We start from the raw sequence: 17,978 nt of genomic DNA on the forward strand, positions 1-17,978 counted from the left end.
CAGTGTGTGCTTTTGGATGCATATAAAATATAAATTAAACTGAAATGCAGGCCTCAAAAATATAAAAAATAAAAAATCAAAAGAAATCAGGAAATAATTAAGACACACTAAATTGTTAATTGTGTACTGTGTAGATAAAACCAAGAAATCTTTTACCTACTGTAATTTCCCTGTTTCTTCCACAGAAAGATTGTCACTATTTGACATTAAATATAGTTACTGTGTGGTCAAACTGACTATTATTAAACGTATTTTCCTTAGTTGTAAATTTTCTTGAACATCAGTAATGTTCGATGTTTTCACCATCCTCTACCTCCTTGAAATTCTTCCTCTCCTTTGGCTAACAGTTAACTGCTCTTTTCCATGGCCTCTTCGGTGGCTGTTTCTTTCTTTCATTCACTAAATGAAGGTCATCTCCAAATTCAGTCTTTTGCTCTTTTCTCTTGCCACTCTCTCAGAGAGACCAGACTAGATGGCCCTGGAGGCTCATTAATTCTTCTCTTTTGACAGATAAACAAAGTGGGTCATTGTATCAGAGTTGGCTCAATGGAGCTAAACTGCCTCCCCCTGGTACAAACTGCTTAGCTTCTTCAGCTTCCCTGCCTTAAGGTATGTTTTCTTGACCAGGAAACTCCCATTGTTATGTGATCAATGCATTTTTCCTTAGCTTACTTCCAAATTCCCTTTCAAAATGTAGAGTAGTACTATTTTAATTCCAATGCTTTTAGCTCTTTTTATGGTGTTCAGATATGTACAAATTAGATTCTTCTCTCTATGGGTTAAGGAGACTAGAGAGATGCTTTTCTTTCTTTGATGCCTTTCGGCCTGATTTCCCAAATTAAACTTCATTTTGTGTTTATACCATGTGATGCTAGTGATCCCTTACATAAAACTCTCTTGGCTTAAGTAATCATCCTATGTGATTTCTTCCAAAGTCTATACGCCCAGTCTTGAACCTCTTTTGAATTTTCAGTTTATTTCCAACTATTTTCTTGATTTAACTTATGTCACCTAGGATCAAAAGTATAAAATTATCTTTGTTTAATTCCTTTCTCGTCATCACCAGTCATCAAGTCCTATCAACTTTTCTTTTGTATATGTTCTATATTTTCCCCATCTCACTGGCTATAATGATTAATTTTAGGTGTCAACTTGACTGAACCATGGGAAGCCCAGATAGCTGATGAAATATTATTTTTGAGTGCATCTGTGAGGGTATTTGGGATTTGAATCGGTATACTAAGTAGAGAAGGTCACTTTTATCGATGTGGGTGGGTATCATCCAAGTTGTTGAGGGCTGAACAGTAAGTACCAAAAGGTAGAGAAACAACAAATGTGCTCTCTGCTTGAGCTTGACCATCCATCTTCTTCTGCTCTCTGACATTGGTGTTCGTGGTCTTTGGGCCTTCACACAGACTAGGGCTTACACCATTTCCATTCATTCCTGTTTCTCAGTCCATTGGAATTGGTTTGAAATTATACCACTAACTTTCTTGGGCCTCCAACTTGCAGACAGCCAATCGTAGCCATGTCATTTCTTATGTCTCCATAATCATGTGAACCAAGCTCTCAATATAAATTTATTTATGTCTCTATCTGTAAACTTATCTATCATCTATCTGTTTTTCTGTATGTCGTTCAGTCTGCTTGTCTATCATCTATCACCTATTTATATCTATCATCTATCATCTATTTTTTTATCATTTATTATCTACTATCATCTATCATCTTTTATCATCTATCTATCTATCCATCCATCAAACCTATCAGTTTTGTTTATCTGCAGAACCCTAGGATATAGCTGAATACTTGTTCAGGCATAGACTATTCTTTTAACATTTACTTTATCTCTGTATAAGCTATCATACACAGTGAACTAACTTTTGTCATGTTATTTCTCTCCCTAAAAGGAATCTGCAAGCACATATTTTCTGCATTTGTATTTCAAATATTTGTGAAAAATTAAAACTGAAAACATACAGGTAGCCACCTACATACTCAGATTTCCCTTTTCTATTTTCAGATATCTTAATTCTGTAGACTTGAGGAAAAGGAGTACAAAAATATTTTAAAGAAGCATCTCAAGTGATTAATATCGGGCAATTAAAAAAACATACATATTTTGAGAAACACTGCTTGACAATGTTTCTTTTACTTAAGTGTTTCCCATTTGTCTTCTTCATGAATTCACTGGTACTGCTATGCTGCTCACTGTCCTCTGAACTCACCTTGTAAATTCCTTTCCTCAAGCTTTTTCTTCCAATTTTCTCCTTCAATCTTTTCTCATTCCTCTTCCACTACACTAATCAGAATCAATTGCATTGAACAAAACCAGTTCTTGCTTCAAATACAGTTTTCACTTCCTTCAAGAAGCTATTTAGTTCACCACAGCATTTATTCTCTTTATACTCAAATCATACATGTCTACATTTCTCTTATAGCAATTAGCCACATACTTCTTTGGTGTTACTACTTATTTATATGCTTACACATAATAGTTTTCCACCAGAATACAAACTCCTTGAAGACAACGATGTCATTCTTACTTTTCCCCTTACCTAACTCAGAAAAATGCTTCTGCTTATCAAGTACTCAATATATTCATCTAATGTATAGTTTTGGCATGATCCTTATAGCATAAAAATAATGTTTCATGAGCCATGTGACAGAAAACAGATTCATATTACATGTATTTCAACAATAAAAGGAACATTGTTGTTGCAAGTAAAATAATAATTTTAAAATATTAGTCTGCAAAAAGGTTATATATTTGTATACACACACAAGCAAATACAGTATTTTCTTGGTTTGTTTTGTTCTTGTAAATCTCTCGATGTGTCCATTGACACAATTTAGGATCTTTTTCCTAAATATAAGATATATGCCTTTCTGGCATAATTAAATATGAAATAAAGTCCAAGTCTTTGTGTCTATTATATAAATTATCTTGATTCTATATAATTGTAAGTAAACACACTAGCAATAGTCAAAGAATGATAATTATTACAAGAGGACCCACAAAGCCTTTACCAATCCATGTAATATAATCAAGGATAATAAGTAATATCTGATCTCAGGATCAAAAACTGCACAATCCCAATATCCTATGTTATACATATATATTTACCACTTTTATCTTAATGGCAGTAGTTCTGTTATTTGGCCATATATCTAGCATTTTATTATCATTTCATATGTTTATTCATAAAATGTCTTTGTAAATGTAATGCAATTTACAATCACTGAGAAGAATTATAACATTCTGTTTCTACTAATTAGTTGAGGTCAGAATTACATAAATGCTGGCCAAAGTCAATCATAACAATCTCTAAGAGCAAGTACAATATGAGTTTTGTATATAAATAATAAATGTCAAAAGGTAAAGTTCAATAGAGCAATAGATAACTTGACAGCATTTCTTTGACAGAAAATATCAGATCATGCACTGCAGGGTGGAAAAATTAATTTTCCTTCTAACTTCTAAGGTCTTCTGGCTGGACTAAAAATCAATTTATCATGAGAGGTTAACAGAAAAAAAATAACCAAATTTGAGAAAATACAAGGATTACATAAGAATATGAGACCAGATTAGTCAGTTAAGGCTTGTATGAAATCTTGAGCTAAGAAGACAGGGGCTGGGGGTGGGGGTAGTGGTTGTGGACTTCAAAATGCAGGACAGCAATTCACATGGAAATGGAAATCAGATGTTTGATAAACAAATGTTCGTTGGGCTGTCTTTAACAATGGGGCTTTTATCAAATGGGCCTTGCTAGTTTCTCCCTATCATACTAGTTCTTATTAAATTATAGCTATCTTTGATAATAGGACATTTCTTTGAGATAGTTATGGGGAAGTTCAGAAGTATTTCCTGAATTTTATTTTCTTAAAAATAACCAGCTTAAAATAATTAATACTGCACAGGGCATATTTTGGGATGCCAAAATCTGCTTCCCCTTAGCATCAAACATAATTTACTAGGTAGATTGTCTATTGTACAGGTAAAGGAGTTTTCACTATTTTCCCCTGAAACAAATATTCTCCATCTCCATATTTTTATCTATACTATTTTCTCCTTCAGGATCCATATCAAATAGTATCTATTCTGAGATCAGCCACATAGTACCTGTGTTCCCATTCAGCCTTGTAAAATAGGAGTTTATCTATGAAACAGTGAAGGAAGGACATTTTGGAGGTAATGGTGTAAGCAAAAGCAGCAAGGTGTAGTTATTTCTTGAGGTTAAAGGAAAATACTTCAATGTGAAAACTGAGAAACACATTGCTAAGCAAAACAGGATCGAGAATCCCCCTGAAGGTGAGAAAATGAAACTTCTGAAGGTTCATTCTATTTATATTCCTTCTATGTGTTTTTCCCCCAGATCTCTTTCTATTACATAAACATAATGTTGAAATTTATTTTTTGTCACATTAATGGGAAGTTGTTTTTTGTATTTCCTTAGCATATTTAACCAAAATATTTTACAACTTGTTAAGGCTGGTCAGAATAGAATATTTTGTAATAGCTGTAATCGCTTTCTATTTATCATTTGGCTGCCACCTTAGACTTCACAAAATTCACCCATACTAGCATGAATCGTGTCCTGGAATTCTGGATTATAGAAAACCTGTTTTCTTTGCATGTTCTGCGGACTGTCCCTAAATGAAATAGATTTTCTATCCCCTCCTAGTGACAGCAAATGAAGCACGGTACTGAAACATCGGACCGCATTGTTCATCACAAATGATGGAGGTCTCTTCACCATACACACACCCTTCCAAAATGTGGCTGCCTGATCTCGCTTCGTATGAATTTCCAACATGAAAACTTCCAGGATTCTCTAATCGTTTTCACACTTTGTAGATGTTGGAGGATTCCAAGTTTGCATCAGAAAGTGCAGTTGGCAAGTGATCTCTTGAAACAATACTGCAGGCAATTCAATTTATCTATTTTTTAATTCCCAAACAGGAAACGTTTGGAGCCCAGATCAAAACAGAAGCTCGCAGAACAGGAGTTACTCAACTCACAGCTCTTAACTCAAGTATTATTCCTCAGAGGGATCTATCTTCCTTCTTAAGCAAGCATGTATACCCGTTTTAAGGCTCCAATAGGTTTTCAGTGCCTTAATTGAATGGCTCTCAGAGATGGCTACATGCATTTCACAACACATTTTCTGTTCATTTATAAAATGGCATTGCTAAGGACACAGATTACAAGCAATTCTTCACTAGAAAGATTTCTCATCGCATTCTATAATGACACTACAGGCAATAAACCGTGGACTTTCATTCTCCTCGACAAAGGGACACTGTACAGGACAGCTGTTAAAGACTCTCTCCCATAAATGACAAGCTAGCTAACACTCTATGAATGCCGGCTTATTCAATCTGTTCAGATGGTAAGTTCAAACTCATGAGTCTCTAAAGAGTTTACAACTAGCTTTTTATTCTGAATACAGGTCACATCACGAACAGAGCTACATTCATGTCAGACTGGGTATGAAGTTTACTCCCCTCAAGAACACTAGGGCAAAGAGCTTGCCCATATCAAAAATGTATTACATGCATTACAAGAATTAACTGTAATCACTTTCTCTCTATATATATATTTGGCTGCCTAACAAAATATTTGCTTGTTAAATCTCATTTCGATGTTTAATTATTAGAGGAAAAACCTGAACTAACACAGCACATTAGGAAATTAAAATTTAAAAAGTAATATTAGTATTTCAAAATATATAAATTAAATTCAAAGTATTCATAAACATTTACAAAAAGAGCTATAGGGAAAATAAAGATGAAGAATTTTAAAAATTAATATAGAACTGTAATATATAAATCTAGGTATTAAAATATGTTTCAACATTATAATGAAGATAAATTGAATAGGTATAATATGTATTCATTTATGTGAAGACAAAAAATGACTAAGGAAACCTTGAGGGTTATACCATTATTTAAACATGACTACAATGTAGAAGAGTGTCATACATTATAGGATACTTTAAAATAATATGAGAAACTCCAATTAATATTTCTCTTAGGTCAGCAACTACATGGTTGCTATCACTCTTTTCTTCCACATCACTGGCAGACACTACAAGGTACACAGAGTTCTCTTTCCCACTAAGCGCAATCCTTGTCAAGATACCTTCTAATAATAAATAGGAAAGCATTATTTGTCACATTTGTCTTAATCATAGAGTTTAGCTCAATTTCACTTGAAGAGTAGCAGAACATGCCACCCTAATTTACAACAGTAGGAGTTTAACACGTCACCCCAAAATATGCCACTTTTTGGTATATTGATTACTTTGAGCTGTAGGCATTTACAAAACAGCAGATTCAGGGAGAGGTTTTCTCTGAACTCCCTTTATCTACCTAAAGTCAGATCCTCAAAAAGGAACTCAATTGTTATAGACTCTCTCTCCCTAGGAGCTTCATCAACTAGCAAAGATTGATTATTATCACAGGAGAACAGACTAGCAGTGGACGGAACACCCAGACAAACTTTGTCACAAACTATTACATCTCCCATCTACTCTTCTAAGAACCCATTTATCCTTCCAAAGAAATATTTACTCTAAGAGGCTTATAATCCCCTTCCCTTTCCCTATTAAGATAATATTTAATCCTGAATTCTAAAGACACCTCTTTGAGTTACTCATCTTTCCTAGGTATCTCCCATGTATACATAAAATATACATGATAATAAATTTGTGTTTGTTTTTCTCTTGTTAATCTTTTTAAAAATTATTATTATTATAGAGTCTCAGCTAAGAACTCAGAAGGGTACAGGAAAAATTACTTTTCCTCCCCTACATAGTCATACTGCTTAAAAGAGAGAACGAATGCTAAAATTGATGAAGACTCAGAGAAAACTGCATAGAAAATAAGTAAGAAAATAAATACCGTCAGAACAATCTCAGCGTAAGAACTGACTTTCCAACTTTCACAGTTATCAAAACATTAAGGGATGAATTTCTCACAACTGTAAGTTTCAAAAGAGGCCAGCGACATTGTGGTAAAAACATTAGAAAAATCAAGTATTAAATTATTATGCTGACTAAATGATCTTCATAGTATATTTCATGCATTATATGATATTACTCTAAGAACAAAATTTTGATGAGTAAGATTAACCTATTTTCCTCTACTTCCATTGAAATTCATATTGAGCAAAATGGTTTAAATTAAGATATAAGATTGAATATAGATATAGAGAAGCTTCTTATTTGCCTGAATGGTAAAAGCTTGAAATTAATGCTTATTTATGTGAGGAAGGGGCTAATACTTGAACTCAATTCATTGCAAAAAATAATAAAATTGAAGTCATGATTTTGAGAAAGGTGTGTTTCAATAACAAAATATTTTTTAAAATGCCATTAACTCCTTAAGAAATTTGTCAATAAAAGGAAAGAGTGGAAAAATAAATAAATAATTTATTTATTTATCTGGGCATGCAAACTCTAAAACACTGAAATAACCGATATTTCCTAGTTTATCAAAAAGGAAAACTGAAAGAACCAAATAAAACAGAAATGATGCATTAAAATAAATATTTATTATGATTTTGAAATTGTGCAGTATATGTATGTTTCTAAAAATGTGAATGTTGTTTGCAATTATATAAATAAATATTATACAGTCTGAAGAGTTATATAGTTTCAAAAGTTTTAAGAGGAACTCAGTGTGTCCTGGAAAATGTACATGTTCATTTAATGACAGATAAAGCAAATAATGTCTTGAATCTCCATTTAACCTAATTGAATTGCTCAATTAAAGATTGGTTAGAAGAGGTCACGAAATTAAGAAAATGAGTCTATTTCAACTATGACAACTGCTGTAGAAACTGAAGAAAATCAAGTGCAAACTTATCTTAAGGATTTCTGTAAATCAGGCCATTGTAAAAGTAAACATATCTGTATGAGGCAAATTGCTTTTCCATTATGAGATACCTTCTACCCTGAAAAATCATTGAAGCCAGACCATCAGGAAGTAACTTTAGTTCACAGGATTTGAGAAAAGAAAAACATCAAATCTTCTCCTACACATATAAAATATCCCAATATTATAAATTATAAACAAAAAAAATATTGTTAGGAATTTCTATTCTAATCTTGACAAGCTAAATTAGTTCATATAATATTTAGAATGGTCTTTGTAAAATCCTTGACCAATTTTACCAACTTCTTTATTATTTATTTATTGATTTATTTATTTATTTTTAGTTAGTTAGTTAGTTATCAAAGAACCATTAGCAGAAAGGAAGTTTTTAAATATGAAAATAGACATAATAATTAAGTATGTAAAAGGAAGGTTTGTATTGCTACTTTTACTTTGGTAACCTAACCTACTGATTATCTATCACCAAAAAGTTAGCTGGCAACCCAATAGGTTTTTCTTCTTTAGTGAATATTAAAGTATTTTCTATGATGTTTATTATAATTTTAGAGAATATAATGACAGTTCTGTTGCTATATTCCAGGAACCAAACGTCAGTAGTTCAATGTTTAAATGTTTTTAATTTAAAAAAAAACAACAATGGATTTTGTTTCTCTGTCTAGGTAGGACAGGAACATTGGAAAATGTTTCGCCAAATAGTAAATGCCACCTCTCAAGTCTTTTTGATAGCTTCCACAAAGCTAGTATGCATCTCATAACTCTCACCTACACTCTGTCATGCTTTATTTTTCACTTCCATTTTTTTACTTTTGTGATGAAGATGGTTAGACTTCATTGGAAAATGGAGAAAGCAATTAATTATAATCAAATAGCCAAAGTTTGGCTTGAAGTCCAGGAAAGTTTAGTCTGGTATATATGATATCTACACTTGATAAGCTGAAATAATTCGAAATGATTTAAAACATCCAAAAATTTTTATCTGATACATGTTTTGCATTCAAAGCAAAAAAAAAAGTATTAATTCTCTAATTATTTTAAGGAGAAGGTATTCTATTTCCCTAATATATATTTAAAAATGCTTCTATACCATTACACCTTTAGTTTATGTACCGAATATTATATGTTCTTAATAGAAACCAACTTATTTTAGTGTATCTACAGCAATCATTATCTATAATGTGTCTAAAATTGCATGTTTAATGTTCTACATCTACACAAACACCATTTTCCTTTTCCTCAGTAATAGAGGTGGAACTTAGACAGAGTTGCCTAACAAGGAATGGCATTCCTCTGCCTTTTCAGAGCTAAGTGTGCACATTTGCCTGCATTTTCTGGATAAAAACTGAGCTGATACCAAATTTGCAACTTTCATTTCATTTGGATCAGAAAGTCTCCAGATGTGGACTTCTGCCCATTTTCCATTTCCATGAACTGAATTGGCAGTGATTAAAGTTATTTTGAAACAGAAGGCTAAACATAGAAGGCACAAAATTAGCCTAAGGCCTTGGATGACTACCTGGAAGAAGATCATACAGAAGAGCCACCATCAACTGACACACTCATTTTAGACTGTCACATGAGCCCAATGTACTTCTTTCTTTGTTCTTTAAACCACTGAAATTTAATAGTGTCTTTTTACGGCAGCCTAACCTAACCTAACTAATCATTTTATTCTGAGATTTAAAGATTTAATGACTGGCCATTTCAAAAATAAGATGATAATTGGGTCAAGGGAGAGGTTTAGGTTAAGAATCTAGTTCAAAATTCTAAAATAAATGAATATTTAGAACCTCTCTTTAATACTTAGTCATACATTTAAAACTATGCTTTTCCTAAGGAACCCAAAAAGTCAGTATTGAAATTAAGACATTCCTGAGTTCTAAATACCAAACCTCAGCTCACAATGCTATTTATCTTGTATAACTGCCTTTAATGTGTAACTCATGAGCATTTCCCCCACACACCGTACACAAAACAGAAATCTTACATTATAAATCTGTGTTCCCTAAAATTTGATCACATGAAGCAAAAGTTTTTCTACCTGACACAAATTTGTTGGAGAGGTCAACTGCTACCTCTATCCTTTTAGGGGTTTTTGGCTAGACTTAATTATTAAACTAACATCAGACTAATTATCAGGAGACAGCATACATAGTTATATAAAGTTTACATGCCCCTGGAACCCTTACAAGGAGATGCAGACCCAAAGGAATGACAGAACCTACAGGCTTTCATATTATGTTGAACAGAGAGAGAGCTAAAGGGAGATGAGAATTAACATAGCCTGTTTGTATCGAATTCTCTTGGTATTGACTCTCTGTTAAAGAATTCTTTTTTCTCTTTATGCAGGATGGGCATCTTTCACATTGGAGTTTTTATCTTCTGTTTCCAGGAAGAAAAGGGGTGATTTGAATGCTCTTCTTGCACTTGTTGTTTTTTAAGTGCTTTTAACGCAAATAATCCTTACACCAAGTACCATAATTATGTGTGGTATATTATGATATTCTTCAACTCTAACACAAAGGACCATCCCTAATAATTGAAGATGAATAACAGAGTTTGGCATCTCTGGAGGTTATGTGAACCTAGTTGAGGTAGGAAATGAATTTGAAAAAATAAGAGAGAGAAGGAGACATGAAGTTTGCAACAACCAATCCTCTATTTTTTTCTTTTATTTTCTGTTAAGAAAAGAGACTGTGTTAGCCATCACAGCAATCTGAAATAGTGTATTTTGCCAAAGCTAGTAGGTGAATATATAAAATATATATGCATAAAAGTATTCTACCATGAATGCTGTTTTAAAAATGACAAACTGTGAAATATTGCAGTATAATGAGAAAAGTTTCTAAAATGGTTATATCATTAGTTGCTTTATACTAATAAAATGTTGACACACTGTGTTAGTAGAAATAGTACTAGCTAACATGATAGATAAGCCCCTAAATTTCTTGCTCACAAAGCAGTTCATTGAGGGCATTCTTACTTAGGTAGCTATTCTCCAAGCTATGATTCGGATGCCTAATCTCCTTTTATATCGTATTTTTATAATAGTCAACATATGGCTCCCAAGTTTCCGATTTTTTTTTTTTTTTACCATTTCACACATCCAACAGAGGAAAAGATTAAGTCAGACCAGGAAATGATGCAGACCATATTGTTCCACATGGTATTGGCCAGAATTCAGTCATATGGCTCCATCTAGCAAGTGAGGTTAGGAAATGTAGTCTAACTGTATGCTCAGGAGTAAGAGGAAACCAGTTAGGAGGCCCGGGAATTCTCTGCTATGTACTTCGCTAAAAATCTTTGAAAGCATGATCATTGATAAATGATAAAGAGATGATTGATGAAGAAGATAATCATCAGCTTTAGTTTCATAGTTCATTCCATGTTTTAGGTCGAATTTAAGCCTACATACACATTTAGATTCAGTTATTCACATTTATTCAAAAAGTAGTGAGTTCTGCCAATACTTAATATGACTTTTTTATTATCCAAATTTCTGGGTGCCTTATAAAAGACAAAACAATCCTGTCCATTATCCAAATACTACTGAATCCATTATGGCAATTCTATTGATTCATAATGTAGGATTTTCTTCAAAAACTGCAGTATGCAACGAGATCACCAAATTGCTTTTATGTGTTAGAATAAGAAATGAAGTGAGACAATCAGAGCACTATTTGCAATTGTTAGAAATGATCCTTTGGAAGGTCAAAAATTCTTCCCTATGTGCTCAAATGACTGCTATTAATTTTAGAACCGAATAATTGGCTAGTATTTCTTCTCTAAGTTAGCGACTTAATAGAATCTATTTGCAGTTAGTAGTTCTATGCAGAGAAGGTAAGGAATGGTAAATTATTCATTGACAAAAATTATTTTTAAATGGTGACAGTAAATAAAGACAATTTAAAAAAAAAGAAAAAGAATGCTAATGGAGCAATGTCCCAATGAGATCTATGACCTTGGCCTTAGTGCCACAATATTTTAGCTAGGAAAGTTAATGAGCAACATGATAGGATAGACTGGAGAACAAAGTTGGGAATTTACTGAGCTGAAACTGTGAGGAAGTTTTGGACCCATCTCAAATAGTAAGTGCATTTATTTGTGAATATCTCCTACATAAGTTGGTAAGCAACACTAGTGAGTTTTCATCCACCTTGGTTCTTGAGAAGACCAAAGTGAAGACTTTCAAGGAAGATCTCAAAAGTAGAAAACTGTATGTTCCATAGCAAATGTTTGGAGTCTACAGGTTACTATGTCAACAAGAAAGGAAGGGATTTGGTAATAATATACATAATGAAAGAAATAGCCTTTAAAAGAGATTGCCAATAATTCTTATTGTTTTAAATATAGTTTACATCTCAATGTCTTACATATGTGTTATATAGGATTTTTCTACTATATTTATATTACATAATTTAATTTAGTGTTTAGATATTATAAAGACAACATTTTATGAAAGGAGAAAACTAGTTGGTTGAGTGTAGTAAATGTTCCCAGATGCATCACCTACCTCCTCCTACAGTATCTTAGTCCCTGCTCTAACTGGTAATTCTTAGGTAGCTTTTAGAAATTATCATAGGAATGAAATCTAAATTCCAGAGTATAATAAACTGGTCTATTACAGGAAATCCTCTTTTTTCTTGAGTCTCAATTAGTATCGTTGTATAACTCACACTTTAGCTCTACATAGACTAAATTACAAAAATATTGTGGAATCAATACATTCTCCCATATTCCTTATTTCTACTTCTGCATATGCTGAGTCTTTTGCGTGGAATACCCTTCCACATTTTTGTGGTGTGGCTAAACTTTCCTTTCCTTTGAAATACAGTTCAAATCTATGCTGATTGTATTCAGACACAGTTAAATATTTCCCCAACATGCTTCCTCAGTACTGTGAGTTTCTATTATTGTGTTTCACAGTGTATTGTATTTTTCATATACTTCTTTGTTTTCACCCATGGTTAAATACCTCCGGAATACAATGACTGGCTACCTTTTAATGATATGCCCAGAAAAAGTAAATCATTGTGAGAATACTATCTCCTGCAAGTCTTAACATACTAATAAACTACACTAATGTTTTAACTTGGAGACAAAAATAAAACAAGCATGAAAGAAAATTCTACTATTTTCAAGAGAGCATTCTAAATCTTTCTATCACTTATCTCTAATTATGAAGCAAACCTAAAATACAGTAATTTTAATTTCATTATTTTTTCAATACATTCTTCACTTCCTAAAGACACACACACACTACACACACGCACACACACACACACACACACACACACACACACACACACACACACACCATGGACTGACTGGATGTGTTATGAAGCCTTAACCCTCAATGGAACAATATTTGGAGATGGACGTTTTGCAGGGAATTAGGTTTAGATGGGCCAGGAGAGTGGGGACCTTATCTTGGGATGACTGCTGTTACAAGAAGAGACATCAGAGAGATTACTTGCTCACTCTCACTTTCCTCTAAGTGAGGACAAGTGAGAAGGCAGAGTTCTGTAAAACTGGAAGAGAGACCTCAGCAGGACCTGACCGTGCAAGCACCCTGATTTTAGAATTCCATTCTCCAGAACTGTGAGAAAATAAGTGTCTGTGGTATAAGACACCCCGTCTGTGATATTCTTTTATGGTAGCCTGAAATGTCTAAGGGAGTATACACACTAACTCTATAGTTATACTATATACTGTATGCACAAGAACACATATATACTCTTCGATCTTTAAAAGATTTTTAAAAAAACATTTTTATTTTAATGTTATTTTCTTTTCAGTTATAGCTGACATCAACATTATATTAGTTGCAGGGATATAGCCAAGCGTTTAGACTTTCATATAACTTACGAATTGATGCCCCTGATAAGTCTAGTACATGGCATCGAACATAGTTACTATAATTTTATTGACTATAGACTCTATGCTGTACTTTATGTCCTGTGACTAGTGACTATTTTGTAACTACTAACTTGCACTTCTTAATCCCTTCACCTTTTATACCTGTACCCCAACCCCTCTTCCCATCAGGCACCCATAAGTTTGTCCTCTTTATCTATAAGTCTGTTTCTGTTTTTTTTTGTTGTTGTTGTTTATTTTGTTCTTTAGATTCCACATATAAATAAAATCATGTGCTATTTGTCTTTTTCAGTCTAACTTATTTCAATTAACATAATACCCCCTAGGTCCATCCATGTTGTCACAAATGGTAAAATTTCAATTTGTGTGACCGAATAATATTCCTCCATATATGTGTACCATGACTTATTTATCCAGTCATTTTTTATGGTCATGCATATCACTGATCTTTTTGGAAAATATCACTTCAGATATGTGTCAAAAATTAGAAAATATAGAGTATCTGGTAAGAAACCAGATGTCTACTTCTCACCAATGAGATCATTAGTCAGTTGTATTTTAAACCCAAACACATAATGTTGTATTTTTCAAAGATTGTTTTTATTATTTTTAACAAATCCATTATTCATCAAAGCATTACAAAAACTGATATTCTTCACATGAAATTGTCATTTTAACTATATTAACTTTTAAAATAAATACAATGTTAACTTAGAAGAGCTTAAACTAGAATTGGAAGTCTACCTCATCAATAAATTCATATTGCATTAAATTTTAGAGACCAAAATAAAACAAAAACCTTCATGTATTATAATACCAGATAGGAATCAACACTATATTCCTCTTGTGTGAAGCATAGGATTTCTCCAGGATGTAAGGCAAGAATTTTCTCTGTGACACTGCTGGACATCACAGCTCACCATCATCAAAAGCAACAACCACCAACTTAAAGAGTAATAAAAATTCAAGTTAAAGAACCTAACAAGAAAGAAATAAAGCATCATTTTACTCTGTATATTTTTCATCACTAGGCTGCCTGGTTCTAGAAGGGGGAGAACTTGGTGGCAGACATTGTCCCAGTGTACAGTATACATATTTTCATTTAAGCTTCACAATAATCCTGCTACATAGATGTTATTTTTATTTATCCAATGAGAAAACTCAAGGAAATTCAGTTACTCACTCTATGATAAAAAACTACTACCAATAAAGCAAGACTGTGATACAACATCCTTCTAATGATAAACTCTTTTCCACAATTCCACTGCTGCCTACAGTGAAAACATGTGTCTTATAAACGCTGACATTTTTTTTGAAGTGCTAGTACAGACATGTCGATAGCAAAAAGTTAATGGGCATGCAACAAAAACAAATTAATTTTTCCAATGAATTAATTGTATGCAGGATTATAGGTCAGAAATACCTAGTCTGGAGGATAAAATTGGAAGTCTATGCTTTAACACACTTTGATATACACACTCTTAAAAACAAATGCAACATATAATATCAGTTCATACAGTAGAGCAGAAATTGTCCAAATAATGCAAACTCAGGAAAAGCTTTAGCCTCAAGATGTGATGGTTTTTTATTATTTATTACTAAAATACCTTTTATGATTTATCTTTTACTTGATAACCTATATTGTGTCAAAAATAATTCTGATGTTTAATAAATGTTATTTACAAAATTATGTGTTCTCTGTAATATATTTTTAGATGCTGGACATTACTAGTCTAAACTAAGTCATCCTACAATATGGAACCATAATTAAGGTTCATCTAGAGAGCCAGGATTTACACGGGGTACACTACAGACAGAAAAATTATTCTAAAACTGATAAAATATGAGTGTCTTACAAGAATCCTTGTTGAAGATAAAGTTCATTTTTTTCTAAAGAGCTATCTTTGATAAAATATTGAAAGAAGAATCATCGAGACAGCATCACAGCTGTCCACTTATTTCTCAGTTCTGGGTGAACTGATTCAGAAACCATGACATAGACATCTCTGTACTTGGCGAATCCGACTTCTAACTGAGAGTTGAACCCCTCCCCTTTGAGTTCATCTCCGTTTCAAATCATGGGAATTACGCATTCCACATTCTCACATTAAACAGTCCTGCATCTGATCTGCCAGTCATTTTCAACTTCCTCTCACCTTACACTAATGCCCGTTGCTATCATTTCTGTGACTCAATGGAAAACCATCCTGTCAAGTCCACCCAGTGATTTAGTTTGTCCCTGTTACTGTCATTACCATAAACCTCTACTCAGCATTGACTCCTCCGACCCTGCTGCGCTCTATCATTTGTAGCAAATGAAGCCTAGCCAAAATACGTGGCTTCAGAAACTTAGGAAAATGTCAGGTGTGCTAACACTTTAGCCAACAGCCATTTAGTCCATTGTGTGCTCAGCACCAGCTGCCTGGTGATTGAACATCACCCTGGCACTGACCTTTCTTTACACATGCCGTTGTCCTCCTGCCATCCTGAGACTCTTGTCATCCCTGGTCTGTTGTCTGAGCCTAAGAGTTCTCTTTCGTTTGTCTTGCTGCTATACTTCTTACGTTCTGTCCCAGGTCCACATGGGAGTGAAAACATAAAGGCCCTCTTTCATTCAGTAACCTATTTCCCTCCCCCTGGCAGGCTGGGGGACTGGTTGAAAGGGCCATGGTCACAACATGTTAATGCGAAGTGTTCAGCCGCTGAGTGACAGAGGCTAGAACTTCAGGAACACGCAGCCCCGATATTCTCAGTTCTGTTCAGCAACCACCCATTTTAGGACTGAGGACGGGCAGCTGCGTAAGACACTGGGACAAAGGAGTCAGCCTGTGGCATTGGGCAGATTGCAGATGGAGATACGACTTGAATGGAGAAAGTCTTTGATGCAAGGCAGGTGAGACTGGCCTCTCAGTAGGTGGCCCTCTGACAAGAGGCAAGGCAGCAGCCCTGAGCCTTGGCTCTCTTGAGGTCTACAAGAACACTGAGACCAGTGGAGAGTGCACATGCTGTTCCTACGGTTTCGCCTGCGCTGAGCCTGGGTAGAGGGAGTACGATTCAGTAGGGTGAGACACAGCACCAGGTGGTATTGATGGTGTCTCAGCTGTAGGAAGGAAGACTGGGACATGCAAATGCAACTTTGGCAATGGAATTCGACCGTTTGCTCACTGCGCTGTCATGGCGCTTATCACTGGATTCCCACTTTTAATGGCAGCAGGGATGAAGAAACCAAGTCTCAGAAAAGGCCCGTGCCAAGAGCTAGCCGGGTGCTCTCTTTAATCCTGGGGGCCAGACCAGCAAATGTCCCCGCATTGGAGGGTCTGGAATTCACTACCCTGCCCGCTCCTGGGAAATCAGCACCTGGCCAGGCACTGTGCGTACTGTGGTGTAGCTGGCCATTTGGTTTCCAGTTCCCTCCCCACTCTGACTATCCGGTTCGCCAATATTCATGCTTTCGATCCAAGTCTCTGGGCTGACAAACAAGGGACCAGGAACCCAGTTCCATCTCCTCTGGAGGGTTTTCTTTCACCCTGGCCCTGTCCTCTCTTGGCTCTTCTACAATCTCGAAGCAGCCATGCCCAGGGCAAGCGTGAGCTCAGAGGGGACCTCTGGATGGGCAGGGGCCAGTTGACATCAATTCAGCCTCTCTGGGCCCCTGGACTGGCTCAGGTAAGTTGCCCAATTAACGGTACTAGAAGGGAGGATTAGCTCTCAATAAATCACAGCTGTTGTGCATGTACTTGATGCCAGCCAGGACGTGGATACTCCCCTTCTTCAGCTCTCTGCTGTATCCAACCATCACACTTAAGCCCTTTACTTTTCCACGACTCCCTCATTCTATTTGCCTTCTACTCTCAGCTTCCACCTGCACACCCATTCCGTTCCAATTCATGTGAGTTTTCCAGCAGGCCCCCTTTTCCTTCTGGTTTCTTTAACTTTCACAGGCAATTCTACATTATTCCACTCACCCATTCTCCCATCTCCATCCCCAATCACGCCTGGTTTCCTCACATCACCCGTTTCACAGTTCACTTCCAGCCGCTTTTCCCCTTCCCCACTCTCACCCTAGACACTCTTGACCCCACAGAATGGCTATGAGACACAAGAAAGTGCTCAGCTTCTTGGAGCAGGCCTGCCTTCAGGTCCACTACCCAGCCAGGGTGGAGCAGCCAGGGATAGGATTCTGGGGACACGAGTTTGCTGAA

The 17,978-nt window shown here is 35.0% G+C and overlaps 2 long non-coding RNA genes across 2 annotated transcripts in view; both read left to right on the forward strand.

The window, feature by feature from the left end:
• Window positions 1-6,682, forward strand: part of LOC120589510 (uncharacterized) — a 29,232-nt gene extending 22,550 nt beyond the window's left edge. Inside the window, exon 3 of the long non-coding RNA XR_005649516.1 lies at window positions 4,686-6,682. This is a non-coding gene — a long non-coding RNA (uncharacterized LOC120589510). The remainder of the gene's footprint in view (window positions 1-4,685) is intronic.
• Window positions 6,683-6,763: 81 nt separating this feature from the next.
• Window positions 6,764-12,530, forward strand: LOC120589511 (uncharacterized). The gene is made up of 2 exons (XR_005649517.1): window positions 6,764-6,987; window positions 10,249-12,530. It is a non-coding gene; the product is annotated as an uncharacterized LOC120589511 (long non-coding RNA).
• Window positions 12,531-17,978: the final 5,448 nt, after the last annotated feature.

The sequence above is a fragment of the Pteropus medius genome, unplaced genomic scaffold (assembly GCF_902729225.1).
Source record: "Pteropus medius unplaced genomic scaffold, Ma_sr-lr_union100, whole genome shotgun sequence".
In the NCBI taxonomy this organism is placed as follows: domain Eukaryota; kingdom Metazoa; phylum Chordata; class Mammalia; order Chiroptera; family Pteropodidae; genus Pteropus; species Pteropus medius.